Here is an 11,035-nt window from a genome sequence, read left to right as displayed (position 1 = left end):
ATTCTAAAATGAAATAGAGATCTTTTTTTAAAGTTTAAAAACTCATCCAATTTTATGTCTTACAGGACGTTTACTGAGTTCAATAGTATATAACTGTATTCATTCAACTGTGAACCTAGGAACTTGCATTCACCTGTGAAAGAGATGTACTCTTGCTCTGGAGTATGTTACTAAATGTGTTAAAGCTGTAGTGAAATGCTCCTTCTAATCATGTAGTTATTAAAAAAAAATTTTAAATATATAAGCCAGGCATGGTGGCACACATCCTTAATCCCAGCATTCAGGAGGCAGAGGCAGGCAAAGGCGAATTTCTATGAGTTCAAGGCCAGCCTAGTCTACATAATGAGTTCCAGGTCTGATGGGGCTACATAAAGATCCTGCCTCAAAAGGACAAACACACACACACACACACACACACACACACAAATCCCTAAGAAAAGATCTTCTATGAATTCCATTATACTTTTATATGTCCATATTTATAACTTAGTGCATTTGATATTGATGTCTCACTTCTATAAGAATAGCTTCATAGCAAATCTGAGGGAAATCTGAATGCATGACACCCTGACCAAAAAAAAGAAAACAGAAACAAAATATATTAGAAATATAACACATAACTAAATTGGTTTCATTAGTTCAACACATGGAAACAGATAAAAATAATGCAACATATAAGTAATTAAAATACATGTATCCTATCATCTTGATAGAGAAAACTCAATTGACAAAGTTCAACATCCTTTCCTAATAAAAGTCCAGAAGAAATTAGGAATGGAAGGAATATGCTTCAACATAAAAGCAGATACATAAAAATGTCTTCCTGTTATATATTTTATATATGCCAGAATCATTCATTGAATTGTAAATAATGACTTCAGATTACTTTATAAGCAGATTTACTTTTTTGTTTAGCTTTATTTTTTGAGACACAGTCTCCCTGTAATACCAACTGGCCTGGAAATCGCTATGTAGATCACGCTGGCCTTGATCTCACAGAGATTCACATGTTTCAGCCTCCCAAGTGCTAAATTTAAAGGTCAAAAAATGTCTTCAATTCAAGAACTCTAAGAGATGACCATTATAACTAGGCATGGAAACTAAAACAACACTCAACTCAGGGTGCAATTGCATTCTTTCCTTCCTCATCCTTATCATAGACATGAATAATTACAAAGAGATTCATGCACTTCTTTTAAATCTATTATTCTTCAATTCTGTGTATTGTAGTGCTATACTGCATTTGTTTCAACTGGATTGCCATTATTGAATGTCTATATGTACATATTTTAATAGAACTTCTATTTGCCCCATAATAAATATGTGAAGAGAGCACATGAAGAAATAAATTCTATCTCAAATATTATCTTCAAAATGTGGAGTAGAACTGATTGTTCTTACTCAAAAAAGTTGGAGGTGCAAGGAAACCCAAACATCCTGGTACATACGTATTATAGAATTTTCTCCATATCCATTTACCTGTCTTGTCTCATACATGTTCTGAAGCAAAAGCCCAAAACTCATCTCAAAAGGGTTAAGAGATAGTTTACTTTGCAGCCAAATATGAGTGCCCAGAGCCAAGGAACACACATTCAAGTTCTCGTAAATTCTATATTCCAATGTGGAAACTAGTTTTATAGTAACAGAAGAAAGAAAGGCATAAATCAAGATAGTTTTCAAATACATGGGTGGAGATGTTAGAAACTGTTCTTTCCCAACCACACATCCCTTTACTTCCCTGGGCTGCACAGCCTCTGGGTGGCCTGGTACCAGCACCTTTCCTGGTCCCCAGGAGCCCTCTGGGCCTGGTCCTACCTTCACCTCCCTTTGCTTCCTGGGCTGCACAGCCTCTGGCATCCTGGTGCCAAGACCTTTACTGAGTAAGTCCAGCGTGCCCACTGTGCCTTGACTCGCCAGCCTCTTTCACCCTTCCAGCTCACCCACCACCTCTCTCCTCTGCCTGGGTACTGGCCCATTTCTTGTCTTGGCACTCCAGATACCAGGGCTAACCACTTGGTCAAGAACCACCACTGCTTCCCGATCCTTTGCATCCAGACCAACCCAGTTCCTCCCTGGGGTCCACAGGAGCCCTCGGGACCTCTTCCCTCCTCCACCTCCCTTTGAATCCCTGGCTGGCACAGCAACCAGCTTCCTAAGACCAGCAACTTTCCTGGGTCCTGCTCCCAGGCCAGGCCAGCCCCCAAATTCCTGAAGGCAGCATCTTCCCTGGAGGGATCCAGACCTTAGCAGAAGTCGTGAGAGCATCTCAGCCTCATCTCACTTGAGCTTCTGTGGGAACTCCTGGAGACAAAAGCAATTAGACCACTCCAATATAAAATCAAAAGAGAGACCCTGAAGCCTAGACCAACCAGCTTGTCATGCCACACAAGTAAACCACAAAGGCACATAAAGTTTACAGAAAGAAGCAGATCTAAACACAGAGAAGGAAGGCTTGAGTCAAAGTCACAGAGGAAAAAATAATAACATGAAAAAGCAAAATGATATTTCCCCACCAAATACCAATAGTCCTCTAGAGGAATACAATGAGAACCCCCTAGAGATAACACAGGACATGGAACTGAAAAGAATATTTATAAACACAATAAAAGAATTTGGTGAATTTAAAGAACACACAAAGAAATCAAAGAACTGAAAGAAGGTAGGAATAAACTTCTGAATGAATTCAGAAAAGCCAAGATAGGAGAAAAGAGCTAGAAATATTGAAGAATACTCAGGCTGAAATAAAGAACGAAGTGAAACATTCAATAAGCCAGTTAGAAACGACAGGAGAAAGCCTCACCAATAGAATGAATGAAATGGAAAACAGAATATCAAGACTGGACGTTAAAGTGGATGAACTAGACCACTCAAGCAAAGATTATGAAAAATTTAAGAAAACACAAGAATGGAATATGCAAGAATTGTGTGCCACCATAAAAAAACAAAACTTATGAATCGTAGGCATATGGGAAGGAGAAGAATCTCAAGATAATAGTATGGGCCAGATCTTCAACAGGATTGTAGAAGAAAATTTCCCAAAATTAAAGAAAGACAGGCCCATACAAAAAGCATATAGAACACCAAATAGGACCAGAAAAGAAATTCTCCATGGCATGTCATAGTGAAAACATGAACACAGACTGCCCATAGAGGCATTATAGGTGTAACTAATGTGCCACACACTGTGTCAGTAGGTGACTGAGAGGAGAGAGGCTATGTCTGTGCTCAGTGTGGTGACCTGTGAGCATTTGAATGATTAGTAGGCTGACACTCCCCAACCCAGATAGATTACTATATCCAGTCAAGAAGTCCATTACAGTTAAAGGGGAAAGAAAAGTCTTCCACGACATAAATAGGTTGAAAGAATTCATGTCCACAAAACCAGCCTTTCAGAGACTTCTTGAAGCAGTACAAAGACCTGAAGAAAGGAGCGACTATACACAAGGGGTTACAGAAAGAAATTTAACAAAGGTATAACTGTGGAAATGCACAGCTGTATCAAGAATGCGAACAAAAATAAAAATGACAAGATTCAATGAACATCTTTCATTAATAACTTTAAAAATCAATGGACTGAACTCCCCAGTCAAAAGATACAGACTAGTTGAATGGATTAAGAAATAAAACCCAACTTTCTATTGTCTGCAAGAAACTCATCTCACTTTCAAGCACAGGCACTACCCTAAGGTAAAATGCTAGGAAAATATATGTATACCAAACAAATGGTACTAAGAAAAAAAGCAGGTGTTGCAATTCTAATATCCCATAAAATAAACTTTAAACTAAAACTAATCAGAAGAGATAAAGAGGGTAACTTCATTCTGATCAAAGGAACAATAAGTCAAGAAGATTTTACAATCATGAACATATATTCACCAAACTCTGGTGCACCCAACTCCACAGAAACAATACTACAGACTTTAAGACCCAGATTAATCACAGCTCATTAATATTAGAAGACTTCAATACCCCACTGTCTCCATTAGATAGGTCAACAGGGCAGAGAATTAACAAAGAGACACCTGAATTAAACAATCCCTTATGTCAAATGGACCTAACAGACATCTACCAAATATTCCACCCAGAACAAAAGAATATACTTTCTATTCAGTGCCTCATGGAACCTTCTCCAAAATCGACCATATACTGGGGCACAAAACAAAAATTAACAAATACAAAAACATTGAAATAATTCCATGCATTCCATCAGGCCACAATGCAATAAAGCTTAAAATCAACACCAGAAGAAACCCTAGTAACCACATAAACACACGTAGATTAAACAACACACTCCTGAATGATGAATGGGTCAAAGGAGAAATTAAGAAAGAAATAAAACTATACCTGGAACTAAATGAAAAGGACAATAAAACACAACATAACCTCTGGGACATGTTGAAAGCAATCTTAGAGGAAAGTGTATGGCTCTGAGTGCCTACATTTAGAAGGAACACAAATAAATGACTTAACATTGCAACTCAAGACACTTGAAAAGCAACAACAAATGAAACCCAAACCCAGCAGACAAGAAGAAATAACAAAAATCAGAGCAGAAATTAATGAAATTGAAACAAAGAAAACAACACAAAGAATCCAAGAATCCAAGAGCTGGTTCTTTGAAAAGATAAACAACATTAATAGACCTCTAATTCAGTTAACCAAAACAAAGAAAGAGCACCTCCAAATCAACAGAGTCAGAGATGAAAGGGGAAACATCACAACAGACACCAAAAATATCCAGAACATTGTAAGGGAATACTTTTAAAAACCTATATGCTACTAAATTTGAAAACCTTAAAAAAAATGGATGGGTATCTAAAAGCATGGAAACCACCAAAACTAAATCAAGAAGAGATTAACAGCTTAAACAGACCCATAACACATAAGGAAACTGAAACAGTAATGTAAAACCACCCGACTAACAAAATTCCAAGACCAGATGGATTTACAGCAGAATTTTACATGAAATTTAAAGAGGATCTACATCAAATACCACTTAAGTTATTCAAAAAGATAGAAATGGAAGGAGAATTTCCAAATTCCTTCTAGGAAGCCAGCATCACTCTAAAACCAAAACCAGGTAAAGATATGACCAAACAAAAAAACTATACACCCATGTCCTTAATGAACATAGATGCAAAACTTCTCAACAACATGCTTGTAAACCACATACAGACACACATCAAAAAGATGATACACCATGATCAAGTTGGTTTTATTCCAGAGATACATGAATGGTTCAATATACGTAAGTCAATAGTTCAACAACAAGAACCACATGGTCCTCTCAATAGATGCAGAGAAAGCCTTTGACAAAATTCAACATGCATTTATGTTCAAAGTCCTAGAGGCAATTGGACTGGAGGGAACATACCTCAACATAATTAAAGCTATATATAACAAACCCAGAGCCAATATCATTCTAAATGGAGAAAAAGTGGAGGCATTCCCACTGTTAATAGATGGGCTAAGGAATTGAACAAAGAGTTCTCAAAAGAAGAAATAAAGTGGCTAAGAAGTACCTTAAAAGGTATTCAGCATCACTAGTAATTAGGGATATGCAAATTAAAACCACTTCAAGATTTCCTCTTACCCCAGTCAGACTGGCTAAGATCAAGAGAACAAATACCACATGTTGGAGAGGATGTGGGGAAAGGGGAACGCTCATGCACTGATGATGGGACTGCAAACTTGTACAAACCCTATGGAAAGCAGTGTGAACTCTTAAAAAACTACAAATGAACCTACCATTTGACCCAGTTATACCACCCCTTGGCATACACGCAAAGAACTCATCCTATTGCAGAGACACTTGTTTGTTCTGCTCTTTTCAAAATAGTTAAAAGACGGAAGCAACCTAAGTGCCCCTCAACTGACAAGTGGATGATGAAGATGTAGTTCATTTATATAATGGAGTTTTACTCAGCAGTAAAGAAAGATGAAATCATGAAACTTGCAGGTAAATGGATGGAACTAGAAACTGTTATACTAAGTGAAGTAACAGAGATTCAGGAAAAAAAAATGATGTATATTCTTTCTCATATGTGGAACCTAGTACCAAATCCTGATAAGTGATTATGTATCCAGACATAACTACACGAACCAGGATAATGAAAAGGACCAGGGAGGCAAAGGAAAATAAAGAATCTGAAAGAGAAGAACAGTAGGAAACAGGTATTAATAAGAGAGATATGGATAAAAATGGAGTTATTTTAAGGGGAGGGGGATGGAAGGTAATACAAGGAATCTAGGGGATAAAGAGAAAGAGGAAGCTCAAGAGAGGTGGGACCATAGGAGAAGGGTATTATTAAGGGAGAAATGGGAAAGGTTAGGGCCCCTTAAATGGGGAAACCATGGTGGAAGTGTTAGACAATTCGAGAGATTAAATAATGCCTAGCTAGTTTTAAAAAACCAAAGGGACCATATTAATTCAACAACCTACTGACAAATTATACATACAACTAGATCAAAGAATATAATATATGTCTAGGCAAGGTTTATCTGAGAGTGCTTGGTCTTTGCCCAAGCTTTATCTACATGGCATATGGTAATTTAAAGTACCAGACTGGTGGAACTAACCTTCTTGGATGTTTAACAGCCATGCTATAAGGCCTATACTAATTTGGTCAGAGGAACATAAAGGACAGTTTTTGCTCCTTGCCCTCCTAGGTCAACTAAGTTCAAAGAGACTATGAGCATCTCTCAAGATGTCCTGTAGCTGTTGTGAGTCACCTGTCCTCTTGAACAAGGAGACAGTGGTGACCCCACAGGATAGACTTGAACCAGTATCCAGTTTACAAATAGGAGGGTCAACACAGAGGAAACCGCTTAGAAGCATTTCCTCCATGCTTCCAAGTGAAGCCAGCCATGGTCGAGTAGGACCTTTGACTTATCTTCACATAGACAGAACTGGACAAAGAATGGAGCCAGGGGCTCCTCCCATGCCCATGTGACCCCTGAGGAACAGATCCTCAAATGACCTTAAGAGTAAAAATAAATTGGTTTATCTGGGCCAATTGTAGGGTCTTAAACACTCAAAAGGAAAGTATAACCAAAGATTAATGGGGTAAATATAATTTTTTAAGAGTCCATATGTATAGCTAAAGGCTAGATAACAAGATACAACACCACACAGGTGATACCTTCAAGTTATTAGCCAGGGTAGCTCAAAAGACTCCCAAAAGACTCTTAGATAGTAACCCAGCATAGAACTGGGAAAATGAACAGCAGACCCCAATCATATCTAAAGGAATATTGATAACTGATTCCTGCTCGATGAGGAGCAGCTGATCTTCATAAAACAAGGTTCTCTACATAGACTGACTAGATTCAGTGGATAGACAAGCACTGGGGAATGGCTGGGGGCACCAACAACACAGCAGACAATAACAGGGATGACAGAGTATATGAGCTCCAGTGAGGGGGTTGGGGGGGGCTATGGGAGGGTGCCATTTGGGAAGTGGGCATATAGATGAATAAGATTGGGATGTTCTGTATAATATACACACAAAATAATCAACAAATTTTTTAAAGACATATATGAGGAGGAAACATAAAAATTTACTTCATGTTAATTAGTAGAGGTGATAAACATTACCTGTGAAATCTACCTGATGACTTTATATCCATACTCGGGTGCCAGGGATCTGAATGTAATCAAGTGTGACTAGTAATAATCAGATGCATAGAGATTAAAGACACATGTGCAAACATCTAAATATTAGTAGCATTAAAAATGTAGGAAACAGAATATTTTAAAATGAAATGGACATCTTCTTTAAAAGTTAAAAATTCATTCAATTTTATGTCTTACAGGGTTTATACTGAGTTCAATATTTTATAGCTTAGTTCAATATTATATAACTGTATTAATTCAACTGTGAACCAAAAACTTTACAGCTACTTTTGAAAGAGACGTATCCTTGCTCTGGAAATTGTTACAGAATATGTTAAAGCTGTGATGAAATGCTTCTTCTAATCATGTGGTTACTAAATTAAAACAAAAGAAATTTGGGGAAAAGAAGAAGTAAGTATGTGAAGTTATAAAAAAATGTGATGGGGAGATATGGAAGGAGTTGGAGGGGAGGGAGTGGGTATGGATTTGATCAAAACGCTTTAAATGCTTATATGCCTGCATGAAATTCTCAATAAGTTATTTTTTAAAAAGAAAATATTCTTGGTATGAGTTGACATCCTTGAGAATAAAAATTAAGGTGGATTACACTGTATAGATTAAAAATTATGTAGAAATAAACAATGTATTTTCCAGTGATAAATATGTTCTAAGAATTCTTGATTTCAAAATTAAGTATTGTTGATAGATATACTAGAATATATTGACATTTCTTAAATTATTAAATATTAGTTAATAGTATGTGTTTGTATGTTGTGTGTTTGTGGATGGTCACCTCACAGCCCATGTGTGAAGGCCAGAGGAAACCTTTATGGAACCCATTTATTTCCCAGAACACAGGTAAAGGAGGAAGGAGACTTGCTCACTGGCCCAGAATTTTTTTTAAGTTTTGAAAAATGAACTTATATTGGAAGTAAAGGATGAAGAATATCTGATGCAGATGTCTATAATTTTTTACTTCATTTCTTGACATTTTTCTATATTATAATATATTCTTATGTTTATACAACTATCCATGTTACATTCACTATGTTTCACATATACACACATACATATAACATAAATATTTTTATTAATTATTTTAAATACTTAAATGGTTATTGATTGATCGCTAGGCATGGTGGTGCACACTTTTAATCCCAGCACTTGGGAGGCAGAGGCAGGTGGATCTCTCTGAGTTTGAGGCCAGCCTGGTCCTAGTGAGTTCCAGGCCAGCTGGGGCTACCTACCATGAGACCCTGTCTCAAAAAGACCAAAAAGAAAAAAATGGCTATTGATTGATCAAAAGTTGCGGCTGCTCTCTGTTCACCCTGGGAGCCACCTGCAGCCGCTCTTCTGCTCACCCAGTGCTGCCTCCAATCGTCGCTGCTTCTTCCCGGGCCGGGACCCCAGGGCTGGTGAGGAGACTTGTGTCAGTGGAGCTGAATTCAGACACAGGAGACCCAGTTCGGTGACACAGATCTAGTTTATTGCAGAAGGGTACAAGCTATAAGCTATATAATAGGGGTGGGGGTCCAGTCAAGAAGTTACAACTCAGATCTTTGACAAGGTTGTGTCCTATCATAACATTGAAAGTCAGACACCTTATTAGCATAATAGGTTTCACGTTACTTAGGTTCCGGTTTCCTTATGGGGCCTGGTTTCCTGGTTATCACGTGACCCAAGCTGTCTAAGTGCTGCCATTTGGAAACTCAAGGGTGGTGATTAGGGAGTGGCGAGCTCTAGGCATCAGTCTCATGATCTGCCAATGGGAACAAATGTCACAATGCATTCCTTGTGGCTCCTGTGGTCAGACCGTTGCCTCGGGCCTGTTGTATGGCTGTCAATAAGACTTTCACCCTAGGCTCAAGCCTGTCTCCCACAAAAAGTTCTTCTGAACCAGTTGTTATACTTATATGATCCATATTCACAAATTTCTCTTTGTACCAATGTATATATTTGCAACTTTTCTGGCAAAGCTGTGTGTGTTTGGTAGTGCTTATTCTACACATTAATTTCTAAAATTCATAATTACATACCACTGGAGAATGTTGCAAAATACAAATTTATACACGACATCCCTCTTGTTGCATCCCACCCCATAGTCTCTCTCTGTCTCAGGAGCTGCTGCATGGCAGAGCTGAGCACTGTGCCACACAGTCTTTCTTACTCTCCTCACAGTCCTCCATGAGCTAAGTGCTGCCCACCATCTTGGAAATGGGCCTTTCCAGGGAGCACAGTCCTAACAGGGAAGGGCTGCAGCCAGAAGAGGTAATCACTATTACATCACACACTGACTAGCCCATTGTTTGGCAGAGGTCGCTTATCCCATAATATTTGGACTCTTTTAGACACCTGCTTTAATCAGAATCCACGAAAGCATAATATCTCTAAATCTGGTTAAATGATGTCAACTGTCCTTGGACCCACTGGTTCCTAGCACAACACCTTCTCCTTTCCATACTCTCTCACTGCTTATGAGCTGGTTATATTTCAGAATATGGAAACTGAACTCAAATACCTTATGCACTCAAAAGTTCTGCATCTTTGATCCTGTATCTAAACCACTGCATCACAGACAGAGAGGCCTGTGTCATCTTACTGTTTCCAAGAATCAGTGAACTGAAGGGAAAAAAAAACCCAGTAGCAAACAAAAACAAAACAATAGGATTTCCTGCTGAAAGGTGGTGTTCTGAGATAATAAAAAAAAAAGCGACATGAAGAAAATGGTGTACAGTAATGAAGGCGACCACAGTTTGCGGGGCTTTATATGTAAGCCGTGGTGCTGACATATCTGGATCCTTTGTCATTGTCCAACAAGTTCTTCAGAAGTTTCAAAAAGGAGAAAATCAACAAGAGAAAAGTCATCAGGGACACAGTAAAGAGTATGAGTGTGAACATGGTGTTAGCCAGTTTTCTGTATGTGTGTTTATGATGACAATGTTTATAAACAAGACAAGCAGAGATGCCATAAATATAATTGAAACAGGTGGTTAACTCTCCACTTTAGGTGAAGAAAAAGAGAGTTTGAAAAATTGGCTATCTTGAGGAAATAAAAACAGAGAGGCACTTAGCGAGCCAGATGCTGAAATGGTTGGTCAAAATCCAGGAAATAGTAAATATTCTGATCACATTCCCAGTCACAGTTAAAGCTAGGTAGTGTGTAGTTGTAATTAGTGACCAGAGAAAAGCAAATCTGGAGGTGGCAGAGCAGTGAGGATTAGATCCACTGAAGAGCTCTTTCTTCTCTTGACCCAGTACAGGATGTTCACCAGTGCCATGATGCATTTCCTAAATTCCCTACAACAAATTCCATACTTAAAGTGGTTGTTAGTGTGTATTGCAGGAAACCATACATTTTCAACAGGTAGATGCTCCAGTTTCTTCTGTACTGTTGAATATTTGTTAATGTAATCTTCTAAA

At 38.2% G+C, this 11,035-nt stretch overlaps 1 non-coding gene and 1 pseudogene across 1 annotated transcript; one reads left to right on the top strand and one right to left on the bottom strand.

Annotated features, from left to right (window-relative positions):
- The window catches only part of LOC108490158, a 19,175-nt pseudogene extending 8,205 nt beyond the window's left edge, over window positions 1–10,970 (bottom strand).
- LOC115068307 lies at window positions 3,140–3,272 on the top strand. The gene has a single exon (XR_003847669.1). It is a non-coding gene; the product is annotated as a small nucleolar RNA SNORA17 (small nucleolar RNA).
- Window positions 10,971–11,035: the final 65 nt, after the last annotated feature.

Source organism: Nannospalax galili, unplaced genomic scaffold, assembly GCF_000622305.1.
Source record: "Nannospalax galili isolate Female #2095 unplaced genomic scaffold, S.galili_v1.0 scaffold1249, whole genome shotgun sequence".
In the NCBI taxonomy this organism is placed as follows: domain Eukaryota; kingdom Metazoa; phylum Chordata; class Mammalia; order Rodentia; family Spalacidae; genus Nannospalax; species Nannospalax galili.
The sequence above is the reverse complement of the archived record's forward strand: the minus strand, read 5'-3'. Positions and strand labels throughout refer to the sequence as shown.